Source organism: Rana temporaria, chromosome 2 (assembly GCF_905171775.1).
Source record: "Rana temporaria chromosome 2, aRanTem1.1, whole genome shotgun sequence".
NCBI lineage: Eukaryota > Metazoa > Chordata > Amphibia > Anura > Ranidae > Rana > Rana temporaria.
Genome location: NC_053490.1, coordinates 3,856,542 through 3,875,441, shown reverse-complemented (window position 1 = coordinate 3,875,441; position 18,900 = coordinate 3,856,542). Strand labels below are relative to the sequence as shown.

The window sequence follows — 18,900 nt, the reverse complement described above, 5'->3', positions numbered from 1 at the left end:
CGGATGAAGCCTATTTTCAGGCGTATCTTAGTTTGTGGGTCCTGGCGCATAGATACGACGGCGCATATTTGAACTTACGCGCGTATCTGGAGATACGTTGGCGCAAGTGCTTTGTGAATCCGGGCCATAATGTGCAGAACTGAGACATTGCCAGAAATGAAAATGCTCTGGACTCAAAGGGCCTAATCCTCAAAAAACTGGCGCAACGTAACTTTTTCCATTTAAGTTACACCGCCGCAAAATCTCTAACTAAGTGCCCGATCCACAAAGCACTTACCTAGAAAATCGGGCCGGCGCAAGGCGTTCCTCTTCTCCAGGGGGCAATTACCATTTAAATGAGGCGCTCTCCCGCGCCGGCCGTACTGCGCATGCTCGTGACGTAATTTTCCCGACGTGCATAGCGCAAAATTACATTACGTCGGGCTTTGTGGATTGCGACGGGACAATAAAGTTGCGTCGGGTAAAAAAAAAAGATGCGGCGCCAAAAAAAATTTGAAATTTAAAAAAAAAATCGCGTTGCGAGCAAGAAAGGTCTGTTTTTACAAGGTGTAAACAGTTTACACCTTGTAAAAGCAGCCCTAATTTTGCGTTTGCAAAATATAACTTACGGAGAAAAAACGAAGCTGAAAAGCTTCGTGGATCTCCGTAAGTCCTAATTTGCATACGCGAGGTGGCATTTCGACGCAAAATGCCCCCAGCGGCGGATGCGGTACTGCAACCTAAGATCCGACAGTGTAATTCAATTACACATGTCGGATCTTCGTCCTAACTATGTGAAACTGATTCTGTGGATCAGTTCCATAGTTAGGACCAGGGATACGACGGAGTAACAGCAGTTACTCCGTCGTATCTCTTTTGAGGATTTGGCCCAAAGGGTTTAGGGAGAGAAAGGCCCCGGGACTAAAAAGGTTAATGACAGATTGGGAAAAATCAATAATGACATACATAGCGCACAGTTACACTTTACATCACACAATGTTTCCAGGGTCAAAAAGCGTTCACAAATAAAGTCTACAAAAAAAGAAGGATCTGCTACCCCTTTAATAACTTCTTCCAGAGTTTCCTCACCGCAGCTGAAGCTTGTGAATCCTCTGATGTTTGAGTAGATTGGAATTAACCGTAAATGTTTTCTCACATTCAGAACACTCATATGGCTTCTCTCCCGTGTGAACCCTCTGGTGTCTGATAAGATTTGACTTCTGTGTAAAAGCTTTGTCACATTCAGAACACTGATACAGCTTCTCTCCAGTGTGAATCCTCTGGTGTGTGATCAGAACTGACTTCCATGTAAAAGCTTTATCACATTCAGAACACTGATACGGCTTCTCTTTAGTGTGAATCCTCTGGTGTATGATCAGAACTGACTTCCATGTAAAAGCTTTGTCACATTCAGAACACTTATATGGCTTCTCTTCAATGTGAATTTTCTGATGTTTGTTAAGCCCTTCCTTGTCTGTAAAAGCTTTGTCACATTCAGAACATTGATATGGCTTCTCTCCAGCGTGAATCATCTGGTGTGTGATAAGCTCTTTCTTTGTTATAAAAGCTTTGCCACATTCAGAACACTCATATGGCTTCTCTCCAGTGTGAATCTTCTGGTGTGTGATAAGATTTGACTTCTTTGTAAAAGCTTTGTCACATTCAGAACACTTATATGGCTTCTCTTCAATGTGAATTTTCTGATGTCTGTTAAGCCCTTCCTTGTCTGTAAAAGCTTTGTCACATTCAGAACACTGATATGGCTTCTCTCCAGTGTGAACCATCTGGTGTGTGATAAGGTGCGACTTTGTTTTATAAGCTTTGTTACATTCAGAACATTGATATGGCTTCTCTCCAGTGTGAACCATCTGGTGTGTGATAAGGTGCCACTTTGTTTTATAAGCTTTGTTACATTCAGAACATTGATATGGCTTCTCTCCAGTGTGAACCATCTGGTGTGTGATAAGTGCTTTCTTTGTTATAAAAGCTTTGCCACATTCAGAACACTCATAGGGCCTCTCTCCAGTGTGAGTCATCTGGTGTCTGATAAGGTCTCCCTTCTGTATGAAAACTTTTTCACATTCAGAACAATCAAACCTCTTTTTTCCAGTATGAATCATCTGGTGTATGATAAGGTGTGTTTTTGTTTTATAAGCTTTGTTACATTCAGAACATTGATATGGCTTCTCTCCAGTGTGAACCATCTGGTGTGTGATAAACTCTCTTTTTGCTATAAAAGCTTTGCCACATTCAGAACACTCATATGACTTCTCTCCAGTGTGAATCTTCTGATGTTTGATAAGACTTGACTTCCATGTAAAAGCGTTGTCACATTCTGAACACTGATATGGCCTCTTTCCAGTGTGAATCGTCTTGTGTGTGTTAAGACTACCCTTCTGTGCATAGGTTTTGCCACATTCAGAACACTGAAAAGGTTTCTCTCCAGTGTGAACCCTCTGGTGCATGATAAGCATGTCCTTGGTTGAAAAAGCTTTGTTACATTCAGAACACTGATATGGCTTCTCTCCCGTGTGAACCCTCTGGTGTGTGATAAGATTTGACTTCTGTGTAAAAGTTTTGTCACACTCATAACACTGAAAAGGTTTATTTCCAGTGTGAACCTTCTGGTGTTTGATAAGCTCTCTCTTGGTAGGAAATGCTTTTTCACATTCAGAACACCGATATGGCTTCTTTCCAGTGTGAACCTTCTGATGTGTGATACGTTTTGCCTCCATTGTAAAGCCTTTATCCCATTCCAAACAAGAAATATCTTCTGAAGTGACTTCTCTTATGTATACATGGGTTGGACTTTATTGTAAAGCCATTGTCACTTCCAGAACACTGAAATGACTTCTCTCTTGTTGTCCTCTGAGGATGGATCAATGTCGAAGAGGATTCAAAACACTTACAACATTTAGACCACTGATATGTCTTGAATCCTGTGTTTATCTTCCAGTGAATTGCAAAAAATATTTTCCGTCACTTTAGACACTCATATGGCTCGTTTCTCATCTGACTTATTTTTTAAGACAAGCCTGTCCAAAAACTTGGTTCATCAATACGCCTATACAGGAAAAAAAAAAAGTCAGAATTCTATATAAAGGATTAAATAAAGTTACTTTCTATTTTTTACATTCATTATTAAATATATCTTATATATAGAAGGAATATGTACAATATTATACATGTTTAAATATTTGTATTCTATTTTATGGAGGACAATCTATTATTCCCATTGGCTGGTAAAATTGACAGTTTATTACAATTTCCTGCACGAGAATCTAATTTCTTTGTTCTAATTTAGAGAATTGTGCTGCATAGTGATGGGGGCGGGGAGGGGGGATGTGATTGGGATTGACTTGTGGGCACCTTTCGCAAATTCATTTAAAAATCCAAACATTGCCGATGTAAATACAAACCTCATTGAAGTCAATAGGAGGAAAATTCTGAAAACCCAAGTTACACTCACCAGTAACGTCTTTTCCAGAAGTCTTTCAAGACAACATCTGAGAGAGAGAGAAGACTCCTCCTCCCATTCCCAGGAAACACTGCATCTAACAATCTTTTAAATGGTCTGTCGCCAGCTAGCCCCTCAGTATATTCAGATTACCTTTGGCCCAGTTCTAGGACAAGGTAATCCAGGACACAAGTAAAAGCGCAAAGATTAAAGCAACGGGTATCTCATAGTATTTAAACAATGTAGATCATAATGCATGTAGATTTATGTACCACAAATGTACATTAAGAGGAGATGTACAAAAAATATTATAAAGATTGAAGAATAGTCTGCAGCATAAAAGTTTCAAATAGCACAGTACACAAGAAAATGCGCAAAGAAGGAGCACAGCCGCCACCTCATTCGCAGCCTGTACATTTAGGAAACGCATCGCTTGCCAGTGACGTCATCCCTCCTTGCTAGGGATGAGCGGAAAACCCCCTGGTTCGGTTCGCAGCAGAACATGCAAACAGGCAAAAAATGTGTTGGAACACACGAACGTAAAAAAAAAAAAAAAACTGCTAATTTTGAAGGTTAATATGCAAGTTATTGTCATAAAAAGTGTTTTGTGACCCGGGTCCTGCCCCAGGGGACATGTATCAATGCAAAAACAAGTTTTAAAAACTGCAGTTTTTCAGGAGCAGTGATTTTAATAATGCTTAAAGTTAAAACAATGAAAGTGAAATATTCCTTTAAATTTCATACCCGGCGGGGTGTATAGTATGCCTGTAAAGTAGCGCATGTTTCCCGTGCTTAGAACTGTCTTTGCACAAAGTTTTATTTCTAAAGGAAAAAAAGTCATTTAAAAATCTCTCACGGCTATAATTAATTTTCGGTTCCTGGCAATACAGATAAAAGTAATTGAAAAAAATGGCCCTTTAGGTCTGATATGGATATTTAGGGGCCCCGTTTGTTAAAGAGGCTTCCAGATTCCGATAAGCCCCCTGCCTGCAGACCCCCACAACCACCGGGCAAGGGTTGTGGGGATGAGGCCCTTGTCCCCATATTGAGTGCATGTGGCCTTGTACGGTTCAGGGGGAGCTCTCTCTTCCCCGCCCCCCCTTTTCCTGCGGCCTGCCAGGTTGCGCGCTTGGATAAGAGTCTGGTATGGATTTTGAAGGGGACCCCTATGCCATTTTTTAAAACAAATTGGTGAAGTGTTCCCCTTAATATCCAAACCAGACCTGAAGGGTTTTTAATTACTTTTATCTGTATTGCCAGGACCCGACAATTCATTATAGCTGCGAGTCATTTTAAATGACTTTTTCCTTTAGAAATGTAATGTTATGAAGGGACAGTTCTAAACTGTGCGCTACTTCACAGGCATACTATAGACACCCCTAGGTATGAAATTTATTGTTTCACTTTAAGCATGATTAAAATCACTGCTCCCGAAAAAACTGACATTTTTAAAACTTTTTGTTGCATTGATACATGTCCCCTGGGGCAGGACCCGGCTCCTCAAACACTTTTTATGACAATACTTTGCATATAAGCCTTTAAAATTAGCACCTTTGAATTTTCATGTTAGTGTCCCATAGACTTTAATGGGGTTCCGCAAATTTTCCGCCGGAACACCCGAACAAGCAAAGTTCGGCCTTTGGGCCGAACCGTTCGCCCATCCCTACTCCTCGCCTGCCTTCACCATTGTGCTCCAGACCTCGCTCTGAAGTTTCCTCCACTACAGCCAGCTCTTTCCACCTGAAAAGCAGTGTTTTGGACTCCATCAGCAGAGCGCCCCAGCAGGCAAAGAAACGGACAGATGGACCTGATGACAACCCCCACGTTTGGGATCTTTTAAAGCCTATTTTTCACAACCTAAATGTGAGTTGCCTGTGCATATTACTTTTCTATTAAATTGTTTTAAAAAATCTACAACCAGAGGCTCTTCCCCCCCTTGTGTTTTACAAGGTAATCCAGGGCCTGGGGCTAAAATGGAAAACTGCCCCCCCCCCACCTATCATCCCCACCAATTCCCAATCCCTGTTGGGTAAACAAGGGAGGAGGTTAATATATCTGCATGTGCCAAAATGTTTGTAATGTTTGTGGCATCCTATTGCATAGTACCAATATTTTTTACATCAGCCGACTGCAGACTTTCGCCCTCTGACAGCTGAATACGGGTCATAGGAGTGCAGAAATAAGTGCACTCTGGTGACCTACAGGGGTCCTTTCATATGGGTATTCCATTTAGGTCCTCCTCTCAATTTTTCAGGAGGACCTGATCGGAAAGGTCCATGCAGCCCTATCAGGAGGACCTGATCAGGAAAGGTCCATGCAGCCCTATCAGGAGGACCTGATCAGGAAAGGTCCATGCAGCCCTATCAGGAGGACCTGATCGGAAAGGTCCATGCAGCCCTATCAGGAGGACCTGATCGGAAAGGTCCATGCAGCCCTATCAGGAGGACCTGATCGGAAAGGTCCATGCAGCCCTATCAGGAGGACCTGATCGGAAGGTCCATGCAGCCCTATCAGGAGGACCTGATCTGGAAAGGTCCATGCAGCCCTATCAGGAGGACCTGACGGAAGGTCCATGCAGCCCTATGGACAGGCTGATGTAAATGGAAGTTTTACACCTACCTAGCTCTGAATCCTTCCAGGTCTGGGGGGATTTTTTTTTTAAAAGGACTGTGTCCTCCTCCATTTATCTGGACCTAAATGTGACACATGGGAGAAAGCCTGATGTAACCAGACAGTAAATAGACACTGGAGACTGATTTCATCCAGCTGCCCATAGAACTGTCACAGGTCCTCCTGTGTCTCCTGCCACAAACAGAAACGGGGACAGATGTAAAAAACTGACATCCATCCTGTTCAGCTCTGATTCAGGAAGGGATCTGCTCATGGATCCTCTGCTGATTGAAGTGGGCTCCGTTCCGTTTCAGAGGATCCTTAGGGCTTGTTCACACATGTGTCTGGGGGAAGTAAAACCAGGTGGTTGAGCCATGATTTTACTGACCCCCTGTCTGAACACTAAACATACAACTGTTACCAGCTGTACACATGCCCCGGCCACAATGCTGTGCTTAAACAGAAGGTTGCTGCCACTGAATGTGATAATGCAGTTCAATGGGGCTGCACTGCAACCGCCCTGCATGTGACTGCCGAGTGGTAGTACTGCAATGATCAGGTTAGGGGCCCATTCACACCAGGAAATGCATGGGAATCACATGGGAATATTGTGCGGTTCCAGTGCAATTCATATGCAGTTCTGTTGAATTTTGAATCGCACTGCACCAAATGTATTGCATGCACTACAGTTTGAGATGCATGGCAACCACATTGCATGCTACTTTTGTACCATGTGAGCTGGTGTGGGTAAACACACTGGGGGAGATTCAGATAGAGATACGACGGTCGGATCTATGCGACTGATTCATAGAATCAGGTTCCGCATAGATCTCCCTAAGATCCGACAGGTGTAAGTGACTTACACCGTCGGATCTTAGGCTGCAATTCCCCGCCGGCCGCTAGGTGGCGCTTCGTTTTTTTACGCGACGAATATGCAAATGCCGATTTCCGCCGATTCAGAAACAAACGCCCGCCGGCGGATAGTTACCCCTGCTATATGTGGCGTATCCTATGTTAAGTATGGTCGTCGTTCCCGCGGCGAGTTTTGAATTTTTACGTCGTTTGCGTAAGTCGTTCGCGAATACGGATGGACGTAATTTACGTTCACGCCGAAACCAATGACGTCCTAGCGACGTCATTTGGAGCAATGCACGCTGGGAAATTTAGCCGACGGCGCATGCGCAGTTAAATCGGTGCGGGGACGCGCCAGATTTAAATACTACACTCCCCCTAGCCGCGGAATTTGTATTCCGCCGGGGGATTTACGATCCGCCGCCGCAAGTTTTGAGGTAAGTGCTTTCTGAATACAGCACTAGCCTCTCAAACTTGCGCCGGCGGATCGTAAATCAGATAGATTAAAGATCCGCTGATCAATCTGAATCTGCCCCACTGCATTTGCATCCTGCATTTAGAGTGACGTTAAGGGCAGTGGGGCAGACTCAGATAGATCAGCGGATCTTTAGATCCGCGCAATCTATCTTATTTACGACCCGCCGGCGCAAGTTTGAGAGGCTAGTGCTGTATTCAGAAAGCACTTAACTCAAAACTTGCGCCGGCGGATCGTAAATCCCCCGGCGGAATTCAAATTCCGCGGCTAGGGGGAGTTTAGTATTTAAATCAGGTGCGTCCCCGCGCCGATTTAACTGCGCATGCGCCGTCGGCTAAATTTCCCAGCGTGCATTGCTCAAAATTACGTCGCTAGGACGTCATTGGTTTTGGCGTGAACGTAAATTACGTCCATCCGTATTCGCGAACGTGGGGTCCCTCCAAAATCCATACGAGACCTTTATCCTAGCAAGCAGCCTGGCAGGCCAAACAAGGGGGGGGACAAAGAGCGCCCCCTCCTCCTGAACCATACCAAGCCACTTGCCCTCAACATGTGGAGGGTGCTTTGGGACCCCCCAAAGCACCTTGTCCCCATGTTGATGGGGACAAGGGCCTCATCCCCACAACCCTTGCCCAGTGGTTGTTGGGGGTCTGCGGGTAGGGGGCTTAACAAGGGGGCCCCCAGATCCAACCCCCCTATATGAATGGGTATGGGGTACATTGTGGGAGGTGTTCTGTCAGAAGAGCGCTCCTCTATACATCACATAAGACAGGATCGCTCTTACTGCGGATCGCATTGCACTGTACACACACACAGTTTGATTACCGCCCCCCATCCACATTTCCTGCTTCTGGCAGGTGAGAAGCGCTTGGAGGAGATAGGGGGTGACAATCAAACTGTGTGTGTACAGAGCAATGCAATCTGAGTGATCCTGTCTCATGTGCGGTATGGATGAACACTCTCTGACAGCGACGGTGAGAGCACAACACAGCACACCTCCTCCTGGCTTTGTAGTGACTTGTGGTGACTTCCTCCTGTAAGTTGGCGGATGGGGATGGGTGGCTATCTGTACTGGGAAATGTAATGGGGATTTGGGGATTTGTACTGGGAGGGGGATTTGAACTGGGAGTTGGTGGAATATGTACTGTACATTATTGTTTGGGGAGAATTTTGGCTTGAAGATGGAATTACCCGGATTCAGAAAGACTTACGACGGCGTCGTAAGTACGAATGAGCGCCGTCATATATTTAAGCATATTCTGGAAACCAGATACGCCTAAATTTGGCCAAGATACGACCGACGTAAGTCTCCTACGCCGTTGTATCTTGGCTGCCTATTTACGCTGGCCGCTAGGGGCATGTACGTGGATTTACGCGTCGAATATGTAAATGAGCAAGATACGCCAATTCACGAACATACGTACGCCCGTCGCAGTAAGCTACGCCGTTTACGTTAGACATACGCCGGCATAAAGATTAACCACCAAAAAGATGGCGCAGCCTATGCAAGGTATGGACGACGGAACAGCCGTCATATTTTACGTTGTTTGCGTAAGTGTACGTGAATGGGGCTGGGTGTAGGTTACATTCACGTCAAAAGCATTGAGTATTTGCGACATGATTCTGAGCATGTGCGCGCATGCGCCGTACCAACGGCCCTCATTTACATGGGGTCACGGTTAATTTAAATGAAGCCCGCCCACTACATGCCTACTTTGAATTAGGCGGGGTTACGCCGGGCCATTTGCGCTACGCCGACGTAACTTAGGGAGCAAGTGCTTTGTGAATACTGGCCTTGCCTCACTATGTTACGTCAGCGTAGCGCAAATGGGATGCGCTACGCCGAACTAAAGATGCGCCCGTCTCTGTGAATCTGGTTATATGTGTTTTTTTTTTTATGTATGATGGAATGTTTGTGTCCACTAATAATGATTTTCATGTATTTTTACTGAACATATTGTTTTGATATTGTTGAGGGGGGCATCAGGTAGGCTGTACGGGGCCCTACAATATCTAACAGTGGCCTTGCCACCAGTGGTGTCCCGTCCATTAGGGTCGCGCGGGCGATGCCCCCCCTATCCATGCATTCGGCCCCCTAATCTACATTCGGTGGGGCCGGAAGCATGGATTTTAATGGGGGGGTGGAGGAAGCGATTAGAGCCTGAGGGTCTAATAGGCTTTAAAAAAGGGTGGGCGTGTGGTGCAGAGCACTGCTCTCTGAGCCCACTCAATTGTGTCATAATAGCAAATTAATATTCTCAATTGTCACACTGATCCTCCGCCCGTCCAATCAGGAAGCGGGTTGTGAGAACCGTTACCCAATTGCCTGAAAGGACAAGCAATCTTATTGGACGCCTTTGCCACGCTGCCCACCTGGAACTTAGATGGGGTAAGTGCTGGACAACTGACCGACCACGAGACCCAACCGAGTGGGAGCCGTTGCCACTGCCTGCTACTAGGGATGAGCTTTGTGTTTGAGTCGAACATCGTCTGTTCGTACGTTCGACGAAATTCGAACACAACGGGTCGTTCGCGCCAAATTCGAGTGACGCGCAATGGCCCATAATTCACTGCGGCATTGCGCGCTGATAATTGGTCAAGCATGCACTATGACCCTGCATGCTTGGCCAATCACAGAGCGCAAAAAACGGAGAGCCATAATTGGCCAAAGCCAGGATGGCTTTGGCCAATTATGGCTCAGGGGGTTTAGTACACGCCCCACACTATATAAGGCCGCCTGCAAGTCGGCCGCGTGTAGTGTGTTGCGGCGTTGTTAAAGAAAGAACAGACAGTCAGTCAGTTAGAGAGAGAGAGAGAGACACAGTGTATTTTCTACCAGATAGATAGATAGTGATATAAACATATTCGCCAGCACACCAAGGATCATTTAACCACTTAACCCCCGGACCATATTGCTGCCTAAAGACCCAAGGGGTTTTTACAGTTCGGGACTGCGTCGCTTTAACAGACAATTGCGCGGTCGTGCGACGTGGCTCCCAAACAAAATTGGCGTCCTTTTTTCCCCACAAATAGAGCTTTCTTTTGGTGGTATTTGATCACCTCGGCGGTTTTTATTTTTTGCGCTATAAACAAAAATAGAGCGACAATTTTGAAAAAAATGCAACCTTTTTTACTTTTTGCTGTAATAAATATCCCCCAAAAACATATATAATTTATTTTTTTTCCTCAGTTTAGGCCGATACGTTTTCTTCTACCTATTTTTGGTAAAAAAATCGCAATAATCGTTTATCGGTTGGTTTGCGCAAAATTTATAGCGTTTACAAAATAGGGGATAGTTTTTTTGCATTTTTTTTTTTTTTACTACTAATGGCGGCGATCAGCGATTTTTTTCGTGACTGCGACATTATGGCGGACACTTCGGACAATTTTGACACATTTTTGGGACCATTGTCATTTTCACAGCAAAAACTGCATTTAAATTGCATTCTTTATTGTGAAAATGACAGTTGCAGTTTGGGAGTTAAACACAGGGGGCGCTGTAACATTTAGTGTTCACTTGGTGTGTGTTTACTAGTGTAGGGGGGTGTGGCTGTAGGACTGACATCATCGATCGAGTCTCCCTATAAAGGGAATGACGCGATCGATGCGCCGCCACAGTGAAGCACGGGGAAGCCATGTTTACATACGGCTCTCCCCGTTCTTCAGCTCCGGGGAGCGATCGCGAGGGAGCGGCTAAAAACAAATAGCTGCGCCGTCGCCCCGGATCGCTCCCCGAGCGGACCCGACCTCCGCATGTACCGGGGGGGGGTCCCGATCGGACCCCCGACCCACGTCTAGCAGAGGACGTACAGGTACGTGATTGTGCCTGTCCGTGCCATTCTGCCGACGTAAATGTACATGAGGAGGTCGGGAAGTGGTTAAAAAAACGTCCAAAATTTTTTAATGCATAATAGCGATCCAAAAAGCAACGTTTCGAGATCGCACAGGACCTCTTCGTCAGGCAAAAGATACAAACACAATGCAACACACAGATATATATAGAAGACTGTCACCAATAAAGTCATGTGAAAGTAAAACCCACCCATCCCAATCACCTCCTCCCCCTCCCCTCCCCCCCAAATCCGGAACCTTCATTGATCATCGGGCCAGATTCACAAACAGATACGACGGTGTATTATCTCCTGATATCTCCAGATACACCATCGTATCTCTGACTTACACTGGTCCTATCTATGCGCCTGGTTCATAGAATCAGTTACGCATAGATAGGACTAAGATCTGACAGTGTTACACTGTGTTACACTGTCGGATCTTTTTTTCAATTTAAAAATGGCGCCGGGGGCGTTCCCGCTGATTTACGATAAATAATATGTAAGTCAGTGAGATACGCAAATTCACGAACGTACGCGGACCCGTCGCAGTCTTCTTACGTCGTTTCCGTAGCGGTTTTCCGTCGTATACTTACCCCTTCTTTTATCAGGCGCAGCCAATGTTAAGTATAGCCGGCGTTCCCGCGTCAAATTTGAATTTTCCTACGTCGTTTGCGTACGCCGATTCACGAACACGCGCGTCGCAAGTCCCGCTCACGTCGCAACCACTGACGTCCTAGTGACGTCAGTGGGAGCAATGCACGCCGGGAAATTCCCCGGACGGCGACTGCGCATTTAAATCGGCGCGGGAACGCGCCTGATTTAAATAGTACACTCCCCTAGCCGCGGAATTTGAATTTCGCCCGGGGGATTTAGGATCCGCCGTCGCAAGTTTGGAGGTAAGTTGTTTGTGAATTAGCCACTTGCCTCCTAAACTTGCGGGAGCGGATCTTAATTCACGTAGATCGAGCGGATCTATAGATCCGCTGCGCTACGTGAATCTGGCCCATAATGTGTAAGTACCTACTTGTTACCAGCTGCTTGTAAATCATCAGAACTGCAGCAGTATGTACAAAGAGTATGGGGTACCGAAAACCTACCCCCCGCTGTGCTCGCGATCGCAGTGCCGATCGCACGACTGATGTGTTACACATTCCAGTGAGATCACCATCGGTCAATCCCATCACACTTGTATTCGGGCTGCGGGTCCCGACAGTCTACCCCCCGCTATATCGAGCTATATCGATGTACACCCTGTCAAAACCTGCCCAAAGGTCTAAGTTGATGGGGTCATCGTCCATATATAGCAAAATGCACAATGTCTACATTGTCAACATGAAAGAAGAAAACAAAAATACAGCTTAAAAGAAGCCCAAGGGGGCTTGGAAAAGATCAATGGTATAGGCAATACCATATGGGGTGTCATCCATAATAAGCAATGGCAAAGCTAAAACTAGCATTGAAATCCAGTACGGCCAGCGTAAATATGCGCCCAAGATACGCCGGCATAGGAAAGTTACGTCGGTCGGATGAAGCCTATTTTCAGGTTTATCTAGTTCTGTGGGCACGGCGCACAGATACGACGGCGCATAGTTAGACTTACGCGTCGTATATCGAGATACGTCGGCGTAAGTGCTTTGTGAATCCGGGCCACAGATCTTACATACAATCTGGTGAACTCGAACGGTTAGGGAGCAGTCTAGTAACATACAACATGGTGACGGGGAGGAAATGGGGTGAACAGGGAGGCAGTTGGGGTGACAGGGAAGTGGGGTGGACAAGTGGGAAGTGGGAGGTAAATGGCAGGGGAAAAATGTCCGTTATCTGTGGTCAGTGGGGCTGGGGGGGATATTCAATGAACGGAAATGTTGGACATTAGTGATTTTATAGGAAAAATGGGAATATAGGTATTCAGTAGAGAGAAAGGAGGCATTGGTGCTCAGTGGGCTGATAGAGGGGTGGACAGGGGGGCAGTTGGGGGGAAAGAGGGGCAGATGGGGGAAATAGTTGGGGGAGTTAGTGGTATTCAGTGAGAGATGAATACCTGGGTGATGGTGTCCTGGTCGGGAGGGTGATGTGGGTCTCCTCTGATGAGTCTTCTATGGTTGGGGTCCTCTCGGATGTTCCCTCTTGGCTCCTCTGATGAGTCTTCTATGGTCGGGGTCCTCTCGGATGGTCCCTCTTGGCTCCTCTGATGAGTCTTCTATGGTCGGGGTCCTCTCGGATCCACAATCAGGGGAAAGTTCTCCTCTGTGTCCCCGATGGAAGATGGAGGCTTCTTGTCCTGGCTGAGAGGTGTGAGGGAAGTTCTGTGTCTGCACTACGTATCTGGGAAGACTCCAATCACATTGTGAGCCAGCTTCCTCACAGGGGCCCCTCCCCTACAGATGTCTTGGTGCCATGCTGACTACAAACACAGAGAGAGGGGGACTCACATTTCACTGCCATGTGCTTCTCATTCACTACAACCTAAGGAGAACCCCTCCCCCCTTTAACAACTTGACCCCCCCCCCCCCCGGCTTTTTTGGCACTTTTTGTTTACAAATCTAAATCCGCACGTTTTGGTAGAAAATGACTTAAAATGTATAATGTTTGGGAGTTCAATTTTTAGCAGAGACCCTAGAGAATAAATGGTGATCATTACAATCAGTATTTGTGTAGCGGTTTTGCAGATGCAATTTTTTGTGGAAAAAAACACAATAGTTACCCCAATTCTTTTGTATAATGTGAAAGATGATGTTACACCGAGTAAATAGATATCCAACATGTAACGCTTTATAATTGCGCACACTCCTGGAATGGCGACAAACTATGGTACTTAAAAACCACCATAGGCAACGCTTTAAACGCCTTTACAGGTTACCAGTTATGAGTTACAGAGGAGGTCTGGTGGTAGAATTATTTCTCTCACTCTGACGATCGCAGTGATACCTCACATGTGTGGTGCGATCGCTGTTTACATAGGTGTGCGGGACCAACGTGCGCGTTTTGCATTTGCATGTGAGCATGGGGGGGATGGGGGGCACTTTAAATCAGGGGCTGTTGTGGCTTGGGCTCTCCATCCCTTCCGAACCACTCTCCCTCTCGTCTCCGCACTCCTCTCGCCCTTGTCTCCACACACCACTCGCCCTCGTCTCCGCACTCCTCTCCCTCTCGTCTCCACACTCCTCTCGCCCTTGTCTCCACACACCACTCGCCCTCGTCTCCGCACTCCTCTCGCCCTTGTCTCTGCACTCCTCTCACTCTCATCTCCGCACTCCACTCGCACTCGTCTCCGCACTCCTCTAGCCTTTGTCTCCGCACTGCTCTTGACCTTGTCTCCGCACTCCTCTCACCCTCTTCTCCACACACCTCTAGCCCTCGTCTCCGTACTCCTCTCACCCTCGTCTCCGCACTCCTCTCACGCTCGTCTCCATACTCCTCTCATCCTCGTCTCCACACTCCTCTTGCCCTCGTCTCCGCACTCCTCTCGCCATCGTCTCTGCACTCCTCTCGCCCTCGTCTCCTCACTCCTCTCGCCCTCGTCTCCGCACTCCTCTCGCCCTCGTCTCCGCACTCCTCTCACAATTTTTTTAACACTGTAACTTTAAGCATTTGTGAGCAGGGAGGGATGGGGGCTCATTAAATCAGGGGCTGTTGTGACTTGAGCTCTCTCTCTCCCTTCTGAACCACTTTAGCCTCCTCTCCCTCTCGTCTCAGCACTCCTCTCCCTCTCGTCTCCGCACTCCTCTCACCCTTCTCCCTCCGCCCTTTTTTCCTGGGCTCCAGACTGCCCCTCCTCCTATTTTTGCAGGACATGCTGGGTCTTAAGTTTTTCTTTAATTGATGAAAATAGAGCCATAGTCTTCTGGGACTACATGTCCCATGGTCCCCTTGTTCTGGCTCCTCATTGGTCCATGGCTGCAGCCAAATGGGAGGCAGGAGAAATCAGAGTGGGTGGTGATTCCTGCCCTGTACTGCTTCATGGAAGAAGGGGGGTGAGCGGGGAAAATATACTGACAGCCCACGCTCGCTTCCCCCCCTTGTCACAGGGCAGGCAGTAGTGGTGGCTCTGGCGTGCCCACAGAGAGGGCTCTGCATGCCATGGGTTCACCATCACTGGAGTGGAGGGTTAACGCTTTGATGGCCAATGGTAGCAGCCGGCCACATTGTATCGTTCCTCGGTTGAACCGGCAGAACCAGTAAACCCACCCCCTTGGAAACCGTTCCAGCGGCTTGTGAGCGTCTCAGACAGATTTCATGAGGAAGCCGACTGCCTGTAGAAGTGATTACATTGTCTGCAGTGATTATCAGTGTCCTGAATATTAGTGCAGCCCTTCATCAATGCCTATCAGTGCCGCCTCTTCACTGCCCATCAGTGCCGCCTCATCAGTGCCTTCTCATCAGTGCAGAAGAAAAATGACAAAATTTGTAAAATTATATACCAGAAACTAAGACAAAAAAGTTTGGTATTTTCTCACTTATTTTGCAAAAAATAAAAAACCCCCGAGATGAATAAATACCACCAGAAGAAATCTCTATTTGTGGGAAGAAAATTATACAAATGTCCTATGTGTACAATGTTACATGACGGAGTAATTGTCATTCAAAGTGTGATGGCGCTGAAATCTGAGAATTGTCCTGGGCAGGAAGGGGGAGGGGTGTCCATTATGGAAGGGGGAGGGGTGTCTGGTATGGAAGGGGGAGGGGTGTCCGGTATGGGAGGGGTGTCCGGTATGGAAGGGGGAGGGGTGTCTGGTATGGGAGGGGTTACATTTCTATGTATTCCCGGGATTTGGTTATTTTGTGATTTTACATGTTGCTGAGGATCCTTCCTAATCTCATGTGTCTGAGCTGTGGGACCTTTATCCCTCTTCCCTTTATCCCTCTTCCCTTTATCCCTCTTCCCTTTATCCCTCTTCCCTCTTCCATTGGTCGTGTTCCTCCATCCATCCTCAGGTCCACCCTCCTATTGGTCACCACATTGGACTGTTGTCCTCAGGATCTCCCACACAGCCGCCCTACTGAGAGATTGTCCTTGGATCACCACCCTCTGGACAGAGTACTGTGCACCATAATACTCATCCATTCATAATACTCCATTTCCTACATGCCCATCTACCAAGTCCTTTTAGTGGCCACTTCCTTCATGCAGATCTTCTTACACCCTTTTTGCTATAACTTCCTCCCCCGAGAACTCTTCAAGATGGTCACCCAGACCATGAATCCGGGATGTCTTGAAGTCCCCAATTCAGACACCCAAGAGTTCTGTAATGAACTATCGGATTTCTTCATCGACAAAATCGAAAGAATCCGGGTAAGTATTCTGCAAAATGATACCCCCCTCAGCCCCCTCTTCAATCAACTACAAAACACCAACAGAAACCTTCTACAATCAACTAAGTTCACTCTGGAACCCATCTCCATCGATACCACCAAAAATATCATTGGTGCGTTGCGGAACAGCACAGCACCCAATGACATCATTCCCACCAAGCTGCTGAAGGAATGCGCCGACATTCTGGCGCCTCCCATCACACAGCTTATAAATCAGTCATTTAAGGAAGGCATAGTGCCATCCCTGCTGAAAGAGGGCACAATCCAGCCCATCTTGAAAAAACCTAACTTGGATCCCAAGGACCCAACTCACCGCCGCCCCATAACAGGCCTAAATATTCTCTCCAAGATAATGGAGAAAGTGGTGGTACAACAGCTGCAACAGCATCTGGATACCCACAATCTACTGGATCCATTACAATCAGGCTTCCGTCCCGGACACGGGACAGAAACGGCCTTACTCAAAATATGGGATGATGCCCTCGAAGCCGCAGACGAAGGAGAATCCTGTTTCCTGGTTCTGCTGGACCACAGTAGACAGTAGACCACAAAATGTTACTGATGCGACTGGTCGAGGTAGCCAGAATCGCAGAAGGTGATTTACCATGGTTTTCCTCCTTTCTTGAAAACCGATCACAAACAGTGAAACTGGGATCTTTCACGTCGGAAAAACGCACGGTGCCATGTGGAGTCCCCCAAGGATCCCCCCTGTCACCGGTACTGTTCAACATCTATCTTCGCCCTCTCTTTGATATTATCAGTAGCCAAGAACTACTCTATCACTCTTATGCAGACGATACGCAACTGTATTTTCGCATCTGCAACAAAAAGGATCATCATCCCAGTTTAGAGAAATGTCTCTCTTTGATAGAAAACTGGATGACTAAGAGTTATCTTAAACTCAACAGTTCAAAAACAGAACTCCTTATGTTTCACGCCAGCCGAAAGAGTCAACTGGCAACAACCTGGACACCCCCGCCCATTCTGGGCCAAATCATCACCCCTAGCTCCAAAGTCAAAAGTCTAGGAGTCATTTTTGACACCTTCATGACAATGGACGCACAAATAGGGTCAGTAGTCAGCGGATCGCACCATTTGTTGCGCCTACTACGCAGACTTATTCCATTTATCCCCAAAGAAGACGTAGCAGTCGTGGTGGGAACAATCGTGAATTCCAGACTGGACTATGCAAATGCCCTTTACCTCGGGCTCCCAAAGTACCAAATCGCTCGTCTTCAAGTCGTTCAGAATACGGCCGCCAGACTGGTGACTGGGAAAAAAAATGGGAATCAATCTCACCTTCGCTGAGAACCCTTCACTGGCTGCCAGTAAAAGACAGAATTGTATTTAAAGCACTCTGCCTGACACATAAGTGCATCCATGGGAAGGCTCCGCAATATCTGTGCGACAAGATAGAACCTCACAATTCTAATCGCGTTCTGTGATCCACTGACCAAAATCTGGTCAGGGTACCAAAAACCAAATACAAGTCCAAAGGAGAAAGAAGGTTTGCTTTTCAGGGTCCGAGACTATGGAACGCTTTACCAACCAGCATTCGGTTGGAGGAAAACCACCTGACTTTCAGAAGACGGATCAAAACTCTTTTGATGTCATGAGACACGAAACATCAAGCGCCCAGAGGCGATTCAGTTCGCATGTGCCGCGCTATATAAGTTTTTCATTCATTCATTCCAAGATCTAGAGATATAGGGGTAGATTCAGAAAGCAATTACGCCGGCGTATCCATAGATACACCGCGTAATTGCTAAGCTGCGCCGGCGTATCTACTTTCTGTATTCAGAAAGCTAGATACGCCGACTTTAGCCTAAGATACGACTGGCATAAGTCTCTTACGCCGTCGTATCTTAGGGTGCAATCTGACGCTGGCCGCTAGGGGCGCTTCCGTTGTTGTCGGCGTAGTATATGCTAATTTCCTAGATACGCCGATTCACAAACGTACGTGCGCCCGGCGTTCGTTTTTTACGTCGTTTGCGTTAAGGCTTTTTCGGCGTAACGTTGTTCGTGCTATTAGGAGGCGCAGCCAATGTTAAGTATGGACGTCGTTCCCGCTTCGAAATTTGAATTTTTTATGTCGTTTGCGTAAGTCGTTCGCGAATAGGGCTGGACGTAATTTACGTTCACGTCGAAACCAATACGTCGTTGCGCCGTACTTGGAAGCAATGCACACTGGGATATGTACACGGACAGCGCATGCGTCCTTACACGCTACACCGCCGCGACTTACGGAGCAAGTGCTTTGTCAATACTGCACTAACTCCTGTAAGTTACGGCGGCGTAGCGTAAATACGATATGCTGCGCCGCCGTATCATTGCGCGGACATACCTGAATCTACCCCCATAGACTGTGACCATTTCTATTA

The 18,900-nt window shown here is 46.8% G+C and overlaps 1 pseudogene; it reads right to left on the bottom strand.

Moving 5' to 3' along the window:
* Window positions 1-801: 801 nt before the first annotated feature.
* The window catches only part of LOC120928418, an 81,125-nt pseudogene continuing 63,026 nt past the window's right edge, over window positions 802-18,900 (bottom strand).